This window comes from Erpetoichthys calabaricus, chromosome 8 (genome assembly GCF_900747795.2).
Source record: "Erpetoichthys calabaricus chromosome 8, fErpCal1.3, whole genome shotgun sequence".
Classification (NCBI taxonomy): Eukaryota; Metazoa; Chordata; class Cladistia; order Polypteriformes; family Polypteridae; genus Erpetoichthys; species Erpetoichthys calabaricus.
The window spans coordinates 57,618,553-57,639,940 of record NC_041401.2 but is presented as its reverse complement, the minus strand read 5'-3'; the positions used below and the strand labels follow the sequence as shown (position 1 = coordinate 57,639,940).

General features: G+C 37.6%; 1 protein-coding gene across 1 annotated transcript in view; it reads right to left on the bottom strand.

Annotated features, from left to right (window-relative positions):
* zranb3 (zinc finger, RAN-binding domain containing 3) overlaps window positions 1-20,803 on the bottom strand; it is a 346,469-nt gene extending 325,666 nt beyond the window's left edge. The window contains exon 1 of the mRNA XM_028806547.2: window positions 20,714-20,803. The gene's annotated coding sequence lies outside the window, so the exon portion shown is untranslated. The remainder of the gene's footprint in view (window positions 1-20,713) is intronic.
* Between the last annotated feature and the right edge of the window lie 585 nt (window positions 20,804-21,388).

The window sequence follows — 21,388 nt, the reverse complement described above, 5'->3', positions numbered from 1 at the left end:
CGAGATCCTGCCTCAAGTGGAGGAGTTCAAGTATCTCGGGTTCTTGTTCACGAGTGAGGGAAGAATGGAGCATGAGATCGACAGGCGGATCGGTGCAGCGTCCGCAGTGATGCGAGCCCTGCATCGGTCTGTCGGAGTGATAAAGGAGCTGAGCCGTAAGGCAAAGCTCTCAATTTACCAGTCGATCTATGTTCCAACCCTCACCTATGGTCATGAGCTATGGGTAGTAACTGAAAGAACGAGATCGCGAATACAAGCGGCCGAAACAAGTTTCTTCCGCAGGGTGTCTGGGCTCTCCCTTAAAGATAGGGTGAGAAGCACAGTCATCCGGGAGGGGCCCCGAGTAGAGCCGCTGCTCCTCCGCATCGAGAGGAGTCAGATGAGGTGGCTCGGGCATCTGATCAGGATGCCTCCCTGGTGAGGTGTTCCGGGCATGTCCAACCGGGAGGAGGCCTCGGGGAAGACCCAGGACATGCTGGAGGGACTATGTCTCCCGGCTGGCCTGGGAACGCCTCGGGATTCTCCCAGAAAAGCTAGAAGAAGTGGCCGGGGAGAGGGAAGTCTGGGCATCTCTGCTCAAGCTGCTGCCCCCGCGACCCGATCTCGGATAAGCGGAAGAGGATGGATGCATGGATGGATGTCTGAGACAAGATTAGACAGAGTACATGAATAGCCACTACACAGCTATATGCAACTTCATTAATTGCTATTAAAAACACAAATAAAAATTCTATGAGAATTAAAGATGATCAAGACCCTGCTCAGGATTAAACGTGTTTGGAGGATAGACAGATGGATGAAATATGCAATACATTCAATCACTGGCCACTTTATTTGGTATACCTTGCTAGTACCTGATTGGACTCCCTTTTGCCTTCAGAACTGCCATAATTATTCGTCACATAGATTCAACAAGGTGCTGGAAATATTCCTCAGGGATTTTGATCCTTGTTGACATGATAACATCATACTGTTGCTGCAGATTTGATGGCTACACATCCATGAAGCGAATCTCACATTTTACCACATCCAAAAGGTGCTCTATTGGATTGATATCTGGTCACTGTAGAGGCCATTTGAGTATAGTGAACTCAATGTCATGTTTAAGAAACCAGTTTGAGATGATTTGAGCTTTGTGACATGGTATGTTATCCTGATGGAAGTAGCCATCAGAAGGTGGGCATACTGAGGTCATAAAGGGATGGAAATGGTCAGCAACAATACTCCAGTAGGTTGTGGTATTTAAACAATGCTCAACTGGTACTATGGGGCTCAAAGTGTGCCAAGAAAATGCCCCGCACATGATTGAAATGTTGATACAAGGCAGGATGGATCCATGCAGGTCCCTAGGATTTCCTCAATGCGGAGAACACGGAAGGAAACATAGAATTAATGCATCAAAACAGATTAAGATTTAAAAACAGAAATGTGTATAATTTAGAGACTAAAGGGGTGACCGTTACAAAACTTCCCAATATATTAAACGTCTGAGTAATCTGTAGTTCTATAATCTATATACTATTTCCTAAATTTGTTGTTTTTCAAGCTAACACAATTCTTCATAGAAGTACAGTTGCGCCTCTATCTATTTATGCGTGTGTCTCTGTGTTTTCTCATTAAAGCATGAATTAGCATTAGCTAAAGCATTAGCTAGCTGCATGAGACAGGCAGAAATGTTGAAGCGTGCAGTATCAGATACCCCAGCTATGTTCAAAAAAAACTAAGAAACGCAAGCTTAACTGAAAATTTAAGGGCACAACAATATCCCAGTGATTTTTATGAATCTGTACAACAACTTTTCTGCAAGTTTTGCCAGCATACCATAGACTGAGCACAAAAATATACTTGCAATGACCACATCAAATTTAAAACCCTTCTCAAGAACATGGAGAAATTAAGATCAATGAGTGTTCCCCTTCAGGTAACAATAGAGGAAGCACCAAAATCATCAGATGCAAGATGCCAGTTTGTGGAGGACTTTCTGGCCATGTATGCACAAAGATGACAAAGATGCATTCTTTCTTTATTAACCATTCTAAACAGGCAGACGTGCTGCCAACAATGACAGCAGTCTTTGTCAAACTCACATGCCCCGTGTCTTTGACCAACATATGGACGTAGTTCTTCGAAAGATTTATGGCAAGAACTTTTATGTTGTAGTCGAGTAAACATTTGGCTGTATGGTAATTCTTTTATGTAGGCAGTTCTATTTGTACATAATGAATTTACTGTAAGTCACTGAAACAATAAATTATATTTAACCGGTAGTAACAGTCTTTCCTGTAGAAAAAAAGTAAAAGGCATTGGTTGTTAACAGGTTCCCTTTTGAAAATTAACAACAATGTTTCTGGGTTTAATAAATGTTGTGTCTCATGGTGGTGAGGCATGCAAGGTCCACATTTGGCTCTTCCATTATAAACTCAGCACCTACAAACTTGGGCGAAAGAGCAGGCTTCTCTACAGATGTACAAAGCCCTTAAAAGCATGTCTCTTTTTTTCTGTTTAATTCACATATCTAGCATTTTCGGGAATATTTAGCTTTTGCTTTTTAATTAATTATTTTAAGATATGCAGTAGATGAAGCTACAGACATATAGCTTTTTAAGCTACAGATGTAATGATGTAAGTTTTCAATCTGTAAACACTTAAAATTTAATAATCTTTAGAAATAATTTATAGAATTACAATTACAGGTAGTGAAGACCAGTAATTTCTAGCAAATGTTATCTTTTATGGAAAGCTGCAAAATTTCTACCTTTTCACTGGCAGTACTTCAGTCCCTTCACAACAACCAGCTGAATCTTAATGACATTTTAGCAGTGATTACAGACAATGCATCATACTGTCTGAAAGCAGATCAGGAAGTTTTAAAAGGGGTTATGCCTAACAGTGTTCATTCGACATGCTTATGTCATGTCAGACGTTTGGTGGGAGAAACTTGGCAGCACTATAAATATTTTAGTGAGGCTGCATAACTAGTGATGTAGGTAAAGTCTGCCTTCTTCAAGAAACTTGCCAGGAAAAGGAGCTGCTGACCAAGACAACCCCACCCCCCCAAAAACAGAAGCAGAAATGTATGTATCTGTATGGAACCATGCTGAACATATTCACCATTACAAAGAGTTCATTTTTGGGTGGGAACACATCAGCTCAGGCTGCAACAGATGTCTTAGAGCTTATTCAAAATGAAGAAAAACTGGAGACCCTAAAAGTTAACCTTCATCTCAGAGGGATGCATCGAACTAGTTACAGCTCTTACAATTCTGGATGGCACTTACTGTCCTACTGCAGTCTCAGCATACAACATCATGGAGGACCTGGGTTCCTACCTGATGAATAGAATGGCAAAAGCCTAAGGTTGTGGTACCAAAACTGATGAGCTATTGAATTAGATGGGCGTGTGACAGAGGAAAGAAGTGCTTGGCCACGTGAATGATGCATTCTACCCGGTCCTTGCCAAGTTTTCAAAACACTGGTATGTCCATCCTGTGATGGAGGTACAAGTTGTGTTCAAAATAATAGTAGTCCAGCATCACTAACCTGATCAATCACTGTTTTTGGTAGAAATTATATTTCTACATGGCCAATAATTTACTAGTAGGTGTAGTAGAGTAATAAAAAACCTGCATGCTGCTGATTCTGTGTAGTTGAATCATTAATTGAAAGGGGCATGTTCAAATTAATAGCAGTGTGGAGTTCAATTAGAGAGGTCATTCATTCTGTGGAAAAACTAGTGTGAATTATGGCCCTTATTTAAGGAAGGAAGGTAGTAAATGTTGTACATATTTGTTATAGTGCATTTCTCTCTGAAAATCTGAGTAAAATAGGTCGTTCTAGACATTGTTCAGAAGAACAACGTACTTTGATTAAAAGGTTGATTGGAGAGGGGATACCATATAAAGGAGTGCAGGAAATGATAGGCAGCTCAGCTAAAATGATCGTAAATGCTTTAAAATGGCAACCAAAACGTGAAAAACATGGAAGAAAATGAAAAACTACCATTCAAATGAATTAAAGATTAGCCAAAATGGCAAAGACTCAGCCAATGATCAGCTCCAGGAAGATCAAAGAAGGTCTAAAGTTACCTGTGAGTACTATTACAATTAAAAGACTCCTATGTGAAGCCAAGCTATCAGCTAGAAGTCCCCACAAAGTCCCACTGTTGAAAAAAAGATGTGCTGAAGAAGTTACAATTTGCCAAAGAACACATTGACTAGCCCAGGGGTAGGCAATGTCGGTCCTGGAGAGCCACAGTATGTGCAGGTTTTTGTTCCAACCCAGTTCCTTAACGAGAACTCAATTATTGCTGATGAAGCACATATTGCTTAAGTGACATTTTGATGCTTCATTTTAGTGGTCTCGCTTGTTAAGGTTCTCCAACCTTAATTGCTTATTTCAATCTTAAACTGCTGCATTCAGTATTTTAATTGCTCCTTATTAGCAATAAGATGTAAAAGACAAAGCAGCCAGCAGTTCTCCAGCTAGCTTTTTTCCAATTACATCTGTGTGTGTTCATCATGCACTGTTTGATTTAATAAAACTTTTAATAGAAAAATGTGACAGACTGAAAATGATCTATTTTAGGCTTCAAATCATTTGGATGATATCCTTGGAAAGGAAAAAAATCTACGATATAAGAGCCTTACATTGCACAAACTAACCAGCCATAAAATTAAATAAGGTCTGAGATTGGCAATGATTGGATTCTAATTAAGCAATTGGGTTGAAATGAAAACCTGTAGCCACTGCGGCTCACCAGGACCGACATTGCCTACCCCTGGACTAGCCTAAAGAGAAATGGCACAACATTTTGTGGACTGATGAAAGCAAGATTGTTCTTTTTGGGTCTAGGGGCTGCAGACAGCTTGTCAGACGACCCCCAAACACTGAATTCAAGCCAGTGAAGACAGTGAAGCAAGCATCATGATATGGGGATGTTTCTCATACTATGGTGTCGGGCCTATTTATCGCATACCAGGGATCATGGATCAGTTTGAATACCTCAAAATGATTGAAGAGGTCATGCTGCCTTATGCCGAAGAGGAAATGCCCTTGAAATGAGTGTTTCAAAAACAAAATGACCCCAGTAAACGAGCAATATCTTGGCTTCAGACCAACAAGATTGACGTTATGGAGTGGCCAGCCCAATCCCCGGACCTTAATCCAAAAGAAAACTTGTGGGGTCACATCAAAAATGCTGTTTCTGAGGCAAAACCAAGAAATGCAGAATTGTGGAATGTAGTGAAGCTCTGTTATACTATTAGTTCCTTTCACTAACCTATCTCTCTCTCTCATTCTTCCTAGGGCATGAAGCGGAAGCGGAAGCAGAAGCAGACAATGGCCGAAAGTGAGATGAATCGCGTTGCTGTTGTCGTAGAAGAACTCCAGGCACTCGACAAACAGATTCAGAAACTCCTGTCCAGAAGAAGATACCTTAGGGATTTGAAGGCTCGGCTGCTGGATAAACCATCCTCGCCATCTGGAATCGACGTAACTTCAACCCCACATTGTGCCGCTCAAGTAAACTTCACCCCCACGCCTCATAGGAGCGACGATGACACCGATGAAGACCTTGGTGTATTTCAGCTATGCAGGCGGGGGTCCAAGGTTAGAACACCTCCATCGGCACAGGCGAGCATCTCGACTCCGAACCGGTTCAACCCTCTCCGCGTCCCCAGTTTTCCTTCAACCCCTGGTGATGTAATAGTGGTAGGTCATTCAATTGTTAGAAACCTCAATATTGCATGCCCTAATCGGAAATCTTTTGTTTCTTGTTTTCCTGGTGCTCGTGTCCGAGATGTGAGGAGACGTGATCTGGCAATCTACGACAAGCACAAGAAGAGGGCAGTTGGATTGGTTGTATTGCACGCCGGCGTGAATGACATAAGGCACCGACAGTCGGAAATTGTGAAGGCTGACTTCGCAGCACTAATTAAAGACACAAAGGAGAGGACCCCATCAGTAAAGATCTTCATTTCGGGTTCACTACCTCTCGTCAAACGATCAAATGAGTACTACAGTCGTCTGCTAGGATTAAACAACTGGCTGCATGGCTTCTGCAAGAATCAAGACATCGGATTCATCAACAACTGGGACCTCTTTTGGGAAAGGCTGCGTCTCTTCAAGCGAGATGGCCTGCATCCGAACAGTTTCGGAGCCCAGGTCCTCTCCGAAAACATATCTAAGGTAATTCGTTTATCTTGACTATCTATCTCTACTCTTAACCCCTTCCAAAATGCTATTTCTGTGCTAGGGCATGATAATTGTTTAATAAAATCTTCCGTAAAAGTGCACAACATTAATACTCTAATAACCAATCTCAATGCACGCAGAAAATCTAGGCAATACAGCATAAACACCAATAATTTAATTACAATTACTACTTTAGAAAAACAATGTATTAAAACTATAAAAACAGACTATAGATTAAATAAAAAATACACACAGAGTGGCGCTAACAAAAATACCTTAGTTCCTGTACCAAATATCAATAAAGCACATAGTATTCATCTCTGCCTCTCCGAAACATTAAATATGGCACTATTAAATGTTAGAGCTTTAACTAACAAGACTTTTTTTATCAAAATCTTATTAGTGATAGAAAAATTGATTTTATTGCACTAAGTGAAACGTGGCTTAGCTCAGATGGCGCAGCTGTTTTAATCGAATCTGCGCCTCCGGATTACAATTTTACTCGTGCGGATCGCCAAGGAAAAAGAGGCGGCGGCCTAGCAAACATTTAATCAAGCCGGTTAAAATTTAAAGATGTCAGTTTTGGTAAATTCAAGTCCTTTGAGTATCTCACCATTGTTATTCATGGAGATTCTCACGTTCTAGTATTATCCGTGTATAGATCTCCTAAATTTAACGCATCTTTCTTTGAGGAATTCTCTGACTTAATGTCAATTTTAATTACGAACTATGACACACTCTTAACTTTAACTTTCATATAGATAATCAGTGTGACCAAAAAGTAAAAAGAATTCATGAACCTCCTGGACTCTTTTGATTTGAGACAGCTCGTTAATCAGCCTACACATAAAGCAGGTCATACGTTAGACTTAGTAATTACTAAAGGACTAATGGTTGATGTAAAGCACATTATTGATATTGGTCTATCAGACCATTTTCTTCTACTATTTATTATAGAAATATTGATAGAAAACATTCAAGAGAAGCATATTGTTAAAAAACGCTTCTTTGACTCATCAGCAGCTTTAAAACTCACAAACATTCTAAGCAATCAGTCCGTTTATAGTACCAACTATAATAGCGAGGATAATATAAATAGTAAGGTGGAAAGATTTAATACTAAAGTGAGAGCTGCTGTTGACATAGTTGCACCTGTAGTAAAGACAGTTAAAAAATCTTCTAGCATTGTTATACCATGGAAGACCCAAAGAGTGTCTGATTTAAAGAGAACATGCCGTAGAGCTGAGCGTAAATGGAGGAACACTAAACTAACTATCCACTATGAAATATTAAAAGTTAAAATAACAGAATACAATAACACAGTCCGTCTTGAGAGGCGCTGCTATTTCTCTAAGATTATAAATAACAATGCTAGCAATCCCAGAGTCTTTTTCTCGACGATTGATCATCTGCTAAACCCAGGTAACTCAAAGGAATGTCTCCTAAGTACTTCCAGTAAAACCTGTGAGGCTATTGCTGTATTTTTCAATCAAAAAATTAATGATATTAGAAATAACATAGTATATCTCCCCAACACTGAGGATCCTCCTAAACCCCAGTACTCCATTATAAACAAATTAAACTCTTTCACCAGGATAGATTTACCTGATTTACATAAAATAATTTCTCAACTGAAACCCTCAACCTGCGTCCTTGACCCAATACCAACAAATTTTTTCAAAGAAGTATCAGGCGTGCTAATTGATAATATTCTTGACATAGTAAATTCGTCATTAGATATGGGGGTCTTCCCAGACTGTCTTAAGACTGCTGTAGTTAAACCCCTACTTAAGAAAAATAATCTTGACCCCTCTGCTCTTGAAAATTTTAGACCCATCTCTAACCTGCCTTTCTTAAGTAAAACTCTAGAGAAGGCAGTCATTATGCAGTTAAATGACCACCTCAATAAACATGCTATTCTTGATAAATTTCAGTCAGGTTTTAGAACAAATCACAGCACAGAAACTGCACTCGTTAAAGTAGTAAATGACCTGCGGGTAAATGCAGACAGAGGCCATTTATCTGTTCTCATCCTCTTAGATCTGAGTGCTGCATTTGACACCATTGATCACAATATTCTTAGAAATTGCCTTAGTCAATGGGTGGGCCTCTCTGGCAGTGTCTTAAATTGGTTTGAATCTTACCTGGTAGGGAGAAAATTCTTTGTTAGTTGTGGTAATTATAACTCAAAAGACACATGATATCCTATATGGTGTTCCACAAGGCTCTAAATACCCAATTGCAGCCAGGGACAATATATGGGTGGCTGCCCCAAGCCTTTTTTCATGTGTTGAGACTGATTCTTTCACAATGTACTTGTATTTTTTCAATTATGCCTTGAACTTTTATTTATTCATCAGTTTATGCCCGGGAGGCACGGTGGCGCAGTGGTAGCGCTGCTGCCACGCAGTTAGGAGACCCAGGGTTGCTTCCCGGGTCCTCCTTGCGTGGAGTTTGCATGTTCTCCCTGTGTCTGCGTGGGTTTCCTCCAGGTGCTCCGGTTTCCTCCCACAGTCCAAAGACAAGCAGGTTAGGTGAATTGGTGATCCTAAATTGTCCCTAGTGTGTGTGGGGTTGTGTGTGTGTGCCCTGTGGTGGGCTGCGGTACCCAGCCCGGGGTTTGTTTCCTGCCTTGCGATCACCAAAATGAAAAATTGCCAAGTGTGATTGTAATATTAAAAACTGAATAGCAAAAAAAAACTATTTTAAAATTGGTCATTTTTTACTAAAGCTAGCTTATAATGTCATGACAATCTCTGCAAAATTTGGTTGTTGGTTTTTGACATGTTACTGCGCTATCATTACTTATAGGTGGCATTGCATGCTTTCATATCACTAATGGGCCTTTTTCAAAGTAGCCATGTTGACATGAAATAGTATTGCAAGCATGTGTAAGTAATGACATTAATTAAGGTTCCAATTATGCTACACTGAAATTGAACAAGAGCGTCATTAATGTCATTAGTGACACATGTGCTTGCCATACTATTTCATGTCAAAATGGCTGCTGTGAAAAGGGAAATGCCAGTGCTCTGCCCTGCATTAATCAGAGGGGAGTGAGATGTGCAAATCAGTCAGGTGTAATCAACCAATAGCAGATACTGTCCTGGTGGAGATAAAAGCATTGTCTTTGTTGCTGCAGCATATATTTTCACAATGTCTTCAGTAGAGAAGTTGTTTAGACTCAAACAGAAATCTTGTTGTGACCCTTTCAAATGTCATCTCAAGAACATTACCCGTGCTTTAAGAGATGTGTCCGAGACAACAATAAAGGATCACCCAATTTAAGGTCAGGTCAGCACATCTGCAGAAGTTGATGTGGGAGGACCATCAAAACTCACACCCAAGAACAAACAGATTTGTCAGTCTAACTCTTCCAGTAGTGACTTAACAGACCTTGCCAATCGTGAACCTATGGCTGGTTTCTCAACATCTGGAGATGAAGGTAAATGGCTAAGATGTGTTGAAGAAACTATACCCAGCACTGGAGAGTTGAGACTGAACTTTTTACATCATCATGGACCATAAGCATCCTAATCATTCCAATATCGTCCTGATACACTTGTCATGGATCATCAGGATGTGCTGCGATGGCAAAACGATGGACATAAACAACTTCAAGCAGAACACAATTGTTGCATTAAAGGCTCTGATGGAGTACAAATTGAGAGTGTAGCCATTGTTTATATTCTTACATTCCCACCTTACATTTTAAACAGCACAGCTTGTATGTAGCTTGATTCATGATTTATTTTTTTCAAAATTGAATTGCTTTGATCACTCTAGTAGTCTAGGAACTCATCTAGTTTCAGTTTAGTTTTTGTAGTTTTTCAGGTTTATGAGGAAAGGCTTGATCTTGATATTTTCTGAAAACATATAAATGAAAGAGTACAGGATCTCAAATATTATTTACTTAATTCAAGGCCCTTTTAAGTAGGCCAGTGTCTTTCAAGAAGTCAAAAGTGTGAACTGAAAAGAAAAACAAACTATTCTTATATTATTTCTATTTTGCTTTAGTTACTTTGGCAATATTGTCTTTTTATTCATTTTTAACTGTAATTTTTATTTCAATTAAAATTAACTGTTCATTGCTAGTTCTAGCTTTAGCCTTAGTTTTCATGAACCCTAATAACCCTGTACAATTCATTGGTCACTAACTGCTATTCAATAGCACTGTAAGGATTTGTGGTTTTGATGCACACTTCAGGTAAGTAATATCTCAGCAATGACTCAAAAACCAAAGACCACATTTTCTGGAGATGTAAAGCTGTAAAGTTAGCTTTAGTTACAAAAAAAATGACCGATTTAAAAATATAGGTTTTTCGCTGTTTGATTTTTAATATCATAATTACCTATATCATGGCAATTTTTCATTATGGGGATAGCATAGTATTTATGCAAAATACAGACTTGGTAAAGAGCGTTCAAATAATATGGAAACCACTTCTGTGCAACTTATATTTAGGAAGATATAGTCAAAGTCATAATCCCACCCCCCAGTTCAAAATGTTAACTTAAATCTCCCTTAATATTGATCCAAGAAACATGCAATATCAGTTCCATGGGTTATTCGTAAGACCAAATCAGAATGCCAAGTTTTATTAAAATCTATGACAATGAGATCCAAAAGTGCGATGATTTGACATGGAAATACACAGTTTTTTTGCAGACTGGTGAACCTCTGCCCATCTTTAATTCTGAGAGACTCTTCCTCTCTAAGATGGTCTTTTTATAACCAATCATGTTTCTGACATGTTGCCAATTAGCCTAATTCGCTGCAAAATGATTCTCTAGCCGTTTCTTTTTAGTACCACTTACTTTTACAGCCTTTTGTAGCCCTAGTCCAAACTTTTTTGAGACATCAAGTTCAAAATGAGATATTTTACAGTTAATAGTAAAATGACTCTCTTTCAACATTTGATGTATTCTGTGTTCTGTTGTGAATAAAATATGGGTTTATGAGATTTGCAAATCATTGCATTCTGTTTTTATTTACATTTTACACGGCATCCCAACAATTTTGGAATTTGGGTTGTACAAAATGGTTGCAGACATCTGAAAACTATTTATGAGTACTTACTGTACATAACACAAATTAAACTTTATTAATTCTTTTCAATAATATTTCCTGAAAAGTGGTACTACACTATGTAATACATGAAGATCCAAATAGATACTTAAACTACAATGTCAAACTTAAATGAAACCTAAACCTGCTATTCATTTTAGCATATACAGCGTGAAGCACCTGTTGCAATAGCCCATGTCTGTTTCTCTGTCCACACAAAAACAACTCCGCCCTCTGTGGATCAATTTTGTTGAAATGTGGCACACTTATTCTCCAAGGAAATGTATCAAGATAGATCAATTTATGTTAAGCTATCTCGAACAGATCATGCTGAAACAAGTTTTGAAATTTTGAAATCTCTAGTTGAAAAGCACTGGCAAATCTGCCAACTCATCAATCTTAAAACAGAGAAAGGTTATGTGCGAGTGCAACTACGAACCACTTTACTGTTTCAATTTTACCTTGAGAGTAGTTAAACCAACTTAAATATTTTGCACATTTTCCTCTTTTTCACATATAATAGTCACTACTGATGACAAACATCCCCAATACAAGTTAATGAAACACAAGCAGACTGTGTGCTTGGGTAGGAACTTGCTTATGTTAACTGGCAACTGCAAACTGTATAGAATATGAGGTTTCACTTAGGGCAGCACTATGACACAGTAGACAGTGTTAACGTTTGAATGCGACACCTAATCATTGTCCATATGGAGTCTGCCATAGGTCTGCATGTGTTTCTCTCGTATACCCCAAAGACGTGCAAGTGAGGTTAGTAAGTGATTACAAACAGGCACCTGTCAGTGGGAGTATGGGTGGGTGTGTGTGATATTCAATTCAGATTATTTCTGTATGTTGCTCTTCAGTGATTGCAGATTCACAGCACTGCAACAATTTTGCAGATAAACTACAATAAAAAAAATTCACAAATTACTAATCATATGCATTAATATAAAGATTAATTTAAACACACAAAATAACACAGAGCAATTTCAAACTGATTAATATAAATGAATCTAACAATATACTGTAGGTCCACTGATATAACCATTGAGCCATGGCCAGTTGACAATGAAGAAGAAGAACAAACCTCTGGGGGTTCCTTAGCCAATTTTAAGGCAAACTCAAATGAGAAATTAGACACCATCACTGCTCTGAAGACTTGTACCAAATGGCCATTAAGGCTATCAAATTAGCTAAAGATTAGCAATATTTGAATGTAGCGTTAAATATTCTGGGTGCTGTATAAGTTTCTACCAAGTGTGCTTTTTTTATATTTCTTATTGACATGATTAGTACACAATTCTTTAAAATAAGCAGGTAAAAACTGCAACCCACAAACAAATGCAACACTTAAAAATACAGCCCTTCACAAAAACAAGATTGTCAGTTGGCACCAAGTGATGAGATCAAAGAGAAAGCACCTCTTATACAGTTGAGTATTGAGGGAGGGGGGAGCAGGTGATCAATAAATAAGGGGATTGTTTTGTCTTGTTAGGATCCTTAGTGACCTAGGCACAATGATACCCAATAAAAGTGTGAGTAAAATCTACATATGAGATGGCCCATGCTAATGAGATGCTACAGCACTATTTCAAAAAGAAAAACACCCATTATGGAGTTACTGTAGCTCAGATATAAATTTGTGTGTACTTTGAGAGTGCATTACATCAGAGATTAGATGTGAGTTGTAACTGTTTAACTTAGAGATGCTTTTTAACACCATGTCCTACGCTGTGTTGATAAAGGAATAGAAGCTTTGCATTTATTCTCTGATTTTTCATCAACGGATAGTCATCTGAGAAGCTATCCATTTTCTAAGTAGGATACATAATGCCACAACATCACCTTTGAGTCAAATAACCCTCTCACGGTAAGTTTTTTTAGTAAGTTTTTCTTTTAGAAGTTAATGATGCAAATATGAATCTTACAAAAAAAAAATAATAATAGAAACTAAACAGAAGGATTCTTTGACAAAGCAAATTTTAAAAACATGTTGTTACAAAAACAGCTTTAAAGGGTTTGTTAAAATTAAAAAATCCTGAACTGTTGTGGAGTCACAATTTAAACAGTACAGCTATAATGTTTGAATTTGTATTGTTAGTAATGATTTCAGCAGTACTTTTCAGTTACAGGTGACAAAATGGAAGACAATAAAATGAGAATGTGCACACAGTAAGAAAAATCGTGTCATCCATGACGATATCATCATTTGATAGATAGATAGATAGATAGATAGATAGATAGATAGATAGATAGATAGATAGATAGATAGATAGATAGATAGATAGATAGATACTTTATTAATCCCAAGCGGAAATTCACTTACAAACCTCTAATGTCTATTTAACTAATGTTGCCTTATTTTAATTCCTTATTTTGTCTTTTATTTTTCTTTTCTTCATTATGTAAAGCACTTTGAGCTACTTTTTGTATGAAAATGTGCTATATAAATAAATGTTGTTGTTGTTGTTATTTGTAAACCCTATGCTAAAATCCCCATACAATATTGTTACATTGGGAGAACCCCCATGTCTATCACACATTAAATTTAAGCCTTGCATTGTAATTTGTTACTTATGAATGCCTATACTAGTTTACTTAAACAATAACGGTATCTACTTGCCTGATTTACCAATTTTTAAATTTGCTGTTGTTTACTATTAGTATTTATATATTTTATATTCTATTGCAGGAAAAGGCACCATATTGTCCACTTGAATAATGGGGTTACTTTTAATGAAAGTCATTAAAAGAGATTTCCGTTTTTGTTGTGATTCTGATTAAGTATCTAGTACCACAAAAGTTTACTGGTATTGCTACTGAATACAAAAATTCTGGTATTGTGACATCCCTAGAGTACAACTTAACAAAATGTCTTAAATGCCATATGCTGTACTGTAGTTCAGCACTTCCTCCCCAAATTCCCTTTACATCCATAAACTCAGATAGAGTAAAAGATTATGCAGCAGTTAAGCTACACATTTAATTATGCATTATTGATAATAGGCCTACAAACAATATACAACCTGATAATAGTGGACATGTAGTTTCAGGTGGCACATGAATTTGTAGTTGCACTCTGTTCTTTCTGGCCAGCTCATTTTTGGTTAGCTCTCTTCATTTCATCATCTCAGGCCTCACATTTAAATGGTGCAGAATTACAAAAATGTTGTTTACAACCATTTCCAGGCACACTTTGAAATGTATAAAAACTAAACATGGCGTAAAACAACGCACATTTTTACCGTAGCATCCCCCCTTGCATACGCAGGTTTCTGCCTGGTTTTAAAAACTTGGCAGTAACCAGCGTCAAAGCACTGCTACTGTATCTTTGCAGTCTCCCTTTTTTCAGATTCACATCAATGACACAGGATTTATCAAATATTTCGAAATTAATTGTATATCATTTACAAAATTAAGACACCTGTTTTTAATCATTCTGTAACAATATAATGGCACATGCCATGCCCAGACTATTCCAAATATCATAGCTGCTTTGGCCGTGTTACTCTCAGTGCACCACTTTTAAGAGTATTTTCACCCACTGTATCTGTGCGTGGAATCACAGCTGTACAGTAGCTGATCGGAAAGCCCTGGAGGACATTAATAGCATATAAGCTCAGGAAGGCCAGCTCGAGGCTCAGAAACAGTTAACAGCTATAAATGCATTCAATCAGTCCATCAAGCGCTCCCAGTAGAACAGTTTGTACTTAACAATTACTTCACTGTAAACTTACACTACAAGTGTAATATTGCACAATCCGAGCCACATTATTAACCATTTCCAATATCTGCAGTATACATACATGTCTATTGTACTTATGCTTTCATACTATATATTTTTAATTGTTTTTATTGTATTATTATTATGATATCATTTTATAGGAAAATATGTTTATGAAGGATTTGAATATTGAATCTCTTTGTACCATACAATGACAATAAAGGAATTTGATTCAACTGAATAGAAGAGAGCATGTACAGTGGTGTGAAAAACTATTTGCCCCCTTCCTGATTTCTTATTCTTTTGCATGTTTGTCACACAAAATGTTTCTGATCATCAAACACATTTAACCATTAGTCAAATATAACACAAGTAAACACAAAATGCAGTTTTTAAATGATGGTTTTTATTATTTAGGGAGAAAAAAAATCCAAACCTACATGGCCCTGTGTGAAAAAGTAATTGCCCCCTTGTTAAAAAATAACCTAACTGTGGTGTATCACACCTGAGTTCAATTTCCGTAGCCACCCCCAGGCCTGATTACTGCCACACCTGTTTCAATCAAGAAATCACTTAAATAGGAGCTGCCTGACACAGAGAAGTAGACCAAAAGCACCTCAAAAGCTAGACATCATGCCAAGATCCAAAGAAATTCAGGAACAAATGAGAACAGAAGTAATTGAGATCTATCAGTCTGGTAAAGGTTATAAAGCCATTTCTAAAGCTTTGGGACTCCAGCGAACCACAGTGAGAGCCATTATCCACAAATGGCAAAAACATGGAACAGTGGTGAACCTTCCCAGGAGTGGCCGGCCGACCAAAATTACCCCAAGAGCGCAGAGACGACTCATCCGAGAGGTCACAAAAGACCCCAGGACAACGTCTAAAGAACTGCAGGCCTCACTTGCCTCAATTAAGGTCAGTGTTCACGACTCCACCATAAGAAAGAGACTGGGCAAAAACGGCCTGCATGGCAGATTTCCAAGACGCAAACCACTGTTAAGCAAAAAGAACATTAGGGCTCGTCTCAATTTTGCTAAGAAACATCTCAATGATTGCCAAGACTTTTGGGAAAATACCTTGTGGACTGATGAGACAAAAGTTGAACTTTTTGGAAGGCAAATGTCCCGTTACATCTGGCGTAAAAGGAACACAGCATTTCAGAAAAAGAACATCATACCAACAGTAAAATATGGTGGTGGTAGTGTGATGGTCTGGGGTTGTTTTGCTGCTTCAGGACCTGGAAGGCTTGCTGTGATAGATGGAACCATGAATTCTACTGTCTACCAAAAAATCCTGAAGGAGAATGTCCGGCCATCTGTTCGTCAACTCAAGCTGAAGCGATCTTGGGTGCTGCAACAGGACAATGACCCAAAACACACCAGCAAATCCACCTCTGAATGGCTGAAGAAAAACAAAATGAAGACTTTGGAGTGGCCTAGTCAAAGTCCTGACCTGAATCCAATTGAGATGCTATGGCATGACCTTAAAAAGGCGGTTCATGCTAGAAAACCCTCAAATAAAGCTGAATTACAACAATTTTGCAAAGATGAGTGGGCCAAAATTCCTCCAGAGCTCTGTAAAAGACTCATTGCAAGTTATCGCAAACGCTTGATTGCAGTTATTGCTGCTAAGGGTGGCCCAACCAGTTATTAGGTTCAGGGGGCAATTACTTTTTCACACAGGGCCATGTAGGTTTGGATTTTTTTTTCTCCCTAAATAATAAAAACCACCATTTACAAACTGCATTTTGTGTTTACTTGTGTTATATTTGACTAATGGTTAAATGTGTTTGATGATCAGAAACATTTTGTGTGACAAACATGCAAAAGAATAAGAAATCAGGAAGGGGCAAATAGTTTTTCACACCACTGTATTTACAGATGATGATGACAGGCTTCTAAGCTGATTTAGATTTCCAAGAGCTATCCTCTTGGCGCTGTGTGCTGTTACAATACTAGGATGTATACTTGATGTCATTTTTATTATTAAATGCATTAAAGTATGCATATTACTTTTACCGTACATTAATTGTTAACTTTTAAATAATGTATACTGTTAATAATTCACGGTGGCACAGCGGTACTGATGAGCTGGTGTCCCATCCAGTGATTGTTCCTGCCTTGTGCTGTATGCTTGCTGGGATTGATGTGACCCTTGATGGATAAATGGTTGGAATAATTAAACATGTATTAAGAAGATTTTTTTAATGTTCCATAAAAGTTTTGAAGAACCAGCATTCTACGCTTACAGCTGGTTTTACATCTACTACTGAGCTTTGATTGTGGTGATTGGTTATGTGGAGAAAGAAAATAGAAGGACAGGAACTGGGGGTTGGTACGATTGACAAACACAGTATTTCTGCAATAAATTATCTCATCAAAGGTTGCGCACATCCCAGCAAACATTTTGTAGGAGGCAGGAACCATCCCTGGATGGGGGAGGCAAGTACAATCCCTGGACGGGTGCCAGCTCATTGCTACTGCTGCACCACCATGCCCTCATGTTTAATACATGTTTTACTGCATTTCATCATGAAAATTATATCAAATGCACATCTTAGTATTCTAAAATGTTCAGAGAGCTGTAATATCATGAATGTAATGTATTCTGTGTGGCGATCAGTGTCTGTGCGTTCCTATCTGCAAAAGAGAAAGCCCATTTAAGAAGCAGGTAGTGATTCATATGCATTAAACATATACAATATGAAGCATTTAATGTGTTACTTTAGTTACGATAGGATTCGAGAAACTCTAGTAAACTAAATATTGATTTTAAGATTAAGTTTATGACATTCTACTTTAATGACAAAATAAAATACAAGACTAAACTGGAAAGTTCAAGATTAAAGTCAACATTTCAACTTTCTTTTTTCTTCACTGTGGCCCTATTTTTTTTTTTTTCTTTTTTTCTGTGCCTTAATATTCTTCACCTTAAGAAAGTGACAGTGAGAGATGTTACACAGAGTTAAACAGTGTCATTGTTACAGCCTAATTATTTAAATAATAAATACTAGGGGGCTTTGCCCCCTGCTCACTTATTTGAATATGTGGACTATAGAGCAGCACACCACCATCTTATCCAGGCAGTGCCAAAAGCCCTTAAGCTGTCCTATAGTACATTCTACCACTATTATCCTTATAATGTCACTCTTGTTCAGTAAGTGGGTTGGCGAGTGGGGTGAGAAGCCACGTCTTCTGTGGGTACCCACTGTCACCTAAGTAATTGTGTTAAATGGTTACATCATAAAGATAACTTATAATTTTGACCAAAGGGATAATATTAAATGTCTTATCTTACCGAGAAGCGAGCAATCACACACAACACCATTTTCAAGTTTGCTCCCAACACTAATATTTCTCAGAATGAATGAAACATGAGTTGAGCCAGGCCATCTCACCACAACATTAATGAGATGCATTTTTGCATCACACATAATTTGCACATTAATAGATTTACATAAGCAAATTAATTCTGTGAAGGCGCCATCAGAGCAATCAATGTGCGTGCAGTCAACCGCTCCGATTACATTTGGAAAACTGGACGTTGTTGCAAATTGCGCTTTGAAGTTTGCCTGTTCAACCACAGTGCAAGTAAATGTTATATATCTGGATGACAAGTGGATAATACCCTCCTGGCTGAAAAATACCCAATTGGCCAGCCAGTTCACATTATAAAACACCTATGGCTAAAAACCCAAAGGCGGATAGAACTTGCAAAGGAACAGGTAGAAAACAATTCAAACTCTGCTTTTGTAAAGCCAGCCCCAGTTCAACACACAGCTCCTGGAAATCTAAATCAACTTAGAAGCAAGCCATCCATCATCATGAGGGCAAGAAATCACTATAATCTCTAAATACGTGCTTTCTTCTAATTCTTCCATTTGAGATGTCTTCTAACAGTGCTAAAGCAACTATCATTTAATTAGTCATCAAAAAAAAGACCATACCAACAATTTATTTATACCTTTATAAGAGATACCAGCATTTTAAAAAACTTAGTCTATTTAACTTTTACACTTTCCTGAAATTATGTCTGAGCCTTTTTACCAACTGGTAAAAGGGTGCCAATTTTATGTTGCAAAATATTTTAACTGCCAGTTTATAAACCAATAAATACTACCAGAAAAAAAAACTCTTGTCAGTACTAAAATAATTATGGCAAGATTACAAGTTACTATAATGGTACAGGTATTAGCTGGAGCAGCTGAAGAACAAACGGAAATGAACAGATGAGTCAAAGGTAATCCTTTACGCTACAGTGTGGTGAAAATGTGTGGAAATAACAGTGCTACAATAAGCAAAATCTCTCAACAGCTCCAAATATACAAAGCCTAACCATATACAGACTATAGCTCAAAGTGTTTAACAAGATGTCAAAAAATAGTTACAAGATAAACAAATTAAATTATGTAAGAAAAATAATGAATAAGTAATAAAAAAAAAGATACAACCTTACATAACACAAACATAATTGGTAGAAAAGTACAGGTATAGTCCTTATTTGTAATATTGAATTCTAAGTCTCTAAAGAGGAGTTATGAGTTATCCAGTTATATCTGTAAAATATGACTGAAGTAGTATCATACCTTGAAAATGCATTTCTGTTTCTGGAACTGACATGTTATCTTTACTAGTTTACATTTGGTTGACAGCATGGCAGATGGCACATTGAACATAACTGAAGCTTGCTCCGACAGATCCAATGTCCTGGGTTCAAATCCCAATCCTGGCTGTTGTTTGCAAGGTGTCTGTAAACTACCACCATCTTTGGTAGATTTTCCTCTGGGTACTCCAGATCACAATTTCATGGGTGTGTGACCTGCTTTGCAACCAGTGCTACTGGGATCATACTCATAAATTGATTTGAGAATGTTATATTACATTTAGGTGTCGGTTTTATTGAAGGTGACTTACAAGACTGTAATATTTATAGATGAGGCACAGACAGGTTCAGTGTGACGCCGTGGACAGCATAGGAGGGAATACTGCCCACAACCTTGGAATTTTTAAATTTAATTACTCTGCAACTACATCAATGAAAGATACAAAAAAAAATGTGCAAAAGCATCTTCTTTGCAAAAGGAAAATGCATTAAGAAACCCATGACGAAAAAAAAATGAATTGCTTAATTTATTTTTACTTTTAAGGTAAACTTATGACCGAAAAAAGGAGTGCCAACACAATTACTGAATTCTTCGGGCAAAACGTCTTACATGCAGTAGAGCTACAAAACCATCTGGTAACAGCTTGTTTTAAGAGCATCATTCGCTTTCTTCAACAAACAAGTAAATAAAAATAAATTAAAAAGTACTTATGTGTTAAAAATTCTTTCATTTCAGGCAGATTTTCACAAAACCTGCATCAAGACAACTGGCAGACAACAACATATGCAGAAAGCTCAATAAATGAATGTATGCAAATAAATATACTCATAATCCAGCACATATACTAACTGTGTCAAGGATGTTCGGTTACTGTTGTGGGTATGCTCTCAGTTGGACTGGTACTGGCACACTTTTATAATTAGTTTTTGCCATGTACTTAATATTTCATAAACGCTCTACATCCCCACTACCGATAACGTTATTAAAATAATATATGGATGGATGGTATTAGACACATTTTGCGCTAGTTTATTAAATTCCATAGACATCAAACATAAACTGCATAACAATATATAAATAGCAGTCATGGTCTTTTAAGACCAACTAAAAAAATACATACACTGCACTCCAAACTTTGCGAACTTCCAGGTCCTCAAGCATATATTCTCGACGTGCTCTTTGATATCCACGTTCCTACGTTTGACTCTACGTCATAATCACGTAGAAAGGCGGGCAAGACCGAAAGGAAGCTTTGGTTGGCCCCGCCCATTTACACGCGTGCGCGCCGCGTGTTTGGATTTTGCGTGCAGTTATACCAATGCATGTGTATACATCTATACAAGTTATGTACTTTAAATGTATCTGTATACATATATCTATTTAGACGTGTAGGTGGTGTGTGTGATATCGATATGATCTAAATTCCGAAATGTATACTTTTCAATAGTTTATTTGGATTGACAACTGCTGTAGATGTAATATAAGTACATATTCAAAAGTGAATCTCGCTTGAAATTCTGTATGTTTTGACAAGGGAAATGCTAGATCATTTTTTATAACATAAGACGAAGCGAGACTTGGTGACTTTGTAGGGGGGACTTTATCAATGCCATAAAATAAATAACTGCAGAAAATAAGTCATACAGGTGTACGGACAGTAGTAATATCGTACTTATTATAATAAATAATAAAGTAAAACATTATGTGACTCGTTCAGCCTTTAGCTTTTTTCTTTGCCGATGGTTATAATCCCTAATAAAAGTTGGTGCCTAAATCCCACCTATTTTTTTTTCTT